A 2,295-nucleotide genomic window follows, 5' to 3' on the forward strand; every position below is an offset into this window, starting at 1 on the left:
AGGAGAAGGGGGTGACTTATTTGCCACCCGTGCAGAGAAACCTGCAATTGAGTGAAATGGAACCGAGTGGCAATTCTATTGACAATGTACTTAATAAAGAATGCAAATTTTGAAAACCAACGTGACATTTTCTTTCATTTTTACTGCAGGTCACAATGGGAAGCAATTGATCAGTATTAAGCAACAAGGGGGCTCGGTTTTCAACAAGAGGGAGCAGACAAACAAACGGCACCGCTGCTTGTTCCTTATGTTGCGAGTCCAAGGTTGCCTGAAACCAGGGGGCGGGGCCGAGTCGTTCCTTCCGACGGGCAGACACGTGACAGCACCACACCGCAATGGCGAACAAATTGAAAAATGACTTTGGACTCATCACACTCCTTTGGCTTTGCTGCGGGGGAGTCGTCAGAACGTTCAAGGCTTCTTCCACAACGATACGTTTGTTTTACAAGAGCACAGACACATAGTTGTTCACTATTGGTCAAATTGATAATAACTAAAAAGTATCCACTTAGGGACAAAATTCCCCACATGAAATGTCTTGGAAAGTCTCGAGTGGCATGGCTGCGCGCTCAATAAATGTCCATAAAAAAAAGAAATAACAGTTGAATAAATAATGCAAATTTTGAAAACAAACGTGACATTTCTTTCATTTTCACTGCAGGTCACAATGGGGACCCAGTGTCGTTTTTGCGGACGATCGTTATTCAACAAAAACAACAACAACAACAACAACAGCAGCAGAGAACCAAAATCCACGGATAGACGGATAAGCCTTTCAACAAGAGGGCGCAGACACACAAACGGCCACGGCGCTTGCTATTACTTGAATTTAATTTCGATCGTGACGTCGACCCTCCCCCCATTGACTGGCAAATGGATCCAGAATGGTACCTGTTAAGTATTATTGTTTATGTCCGCCCTTAGACTCACTGTGTGTATTAAGGCAGTGGTCCCCAACCTTTTTTGCACCACGGACCGGTTACGTGTCAGAAATATTTTCGCGGACCGGCCTTTATATAAATAAATATATTTATATATTTATTATTTAAATATTTATATATATAAATAGGATGAAATAAAATGATACGACTGGCATAAAAACAAATATAAACCACATAAAAATAAAACGTTGAATTAGTGGGAGCACCGAGCTCTTTTCTCAGAAATGAGCCGTTCCCATCTAGGCGTAATCGGAGACAATGACACCCGAAGTGGTTAAGGTTTGTCTTTAAATGCAGGATGCTTGGTCTCCATGTGCCGAAGCAGGTTTGAAGGCTTCATTGCCTCGTTAGCTAGCCTTTCGCCACATATGCGGAGTGCACTTGGCGCGTCAGAGTCACCTGTGGCGATAAATCCATATTTTAAGTAGGACTCCAGAAATGTTCTTTTAAATGCAGCTTTCCTTTTCTTAGAAGTCGTAGCCTCTTCTTCTTCAGTGTCCTCATTGGACGTTTTTCCCTTTCCGAAGAAGCTTTCCAAACTTCTCTGTTTCTTGCTCATTTTTGCTTGCCTCGCGGGCTTGACTGTGGTGACATGTCACGTGACCGAGACGAGCGCCCTGTGTCAAGAGTCCTTATTTTTCAGATGCACCGACAGATGTAATTGGGAGAGATTCGCCAAATTTTTTATATTTTTCAAAATAAATTCTTACTCATTTTTTCTAGCTTTGCGGGCTCGACTGGGGAAACATGTCACGTGACCGGGACGAGCGTCTTAACCTGAATGAATTGATCGTCAATGAAAAAACAAACAAAAAAAAAAAAATTATTATTATTATTTATTTATTTTTTTTTCCTGTGCGGCTCCGCGGCCCGGTACCAAGTGACCCACGGACCGGTACCGGTCCGCGGCCCGGTGGTTGGGGACCACTGGCTTAGAGCGCATTTTCTCGACGAGCTGAGCACGTTTTCTAGTAAAAAGCGCTCTTGGGTGCTTCAGAGTGCCGAGTTTATCACTGCGCATGCAGAAATGACCACCTGCAACGTTTGGTTTATGTCTTATAAGCATTTTTTGTTTTATTGCTTAAATCGCATTTTCTCGACGAGCTGAGCACGTTTTCTGGATGGTGCCTCTCCCGTCACTCTGGTTAGGTTGGCATAGTAAAAAGTGCTCTTGGGGGCTTCAGAGTGCCCAGTTTATCACTGCGCATGCAGAAATGACCACCTGCAACGTTTGGTTTATGTTTTATAAGCATTTTTATTGTATTGCTTAGAGCGCATTTTCTCGACGAGCTGAGCACGTTTCTGGATGGTGCCTCTCCCGTCACTCTGGTTAGGTTGGCATAGTAAAAAGTGC

The sequence above is a fragment of the Syngnathus acus genome, unplaced genomic scaffold (genome assembly GCF_901709675.1).
Source record: "Syngnathus acus unplaced genomic scaffold, fSynAcu1.2, whole genome shotgun sequence".
Taxonomy (NCBI): Eukaryota; Metazoa; Chordata; class Actinopteri; order Syngnathiformes; family Syngnathidae; genus Syngnathus; species Syngnathus acus.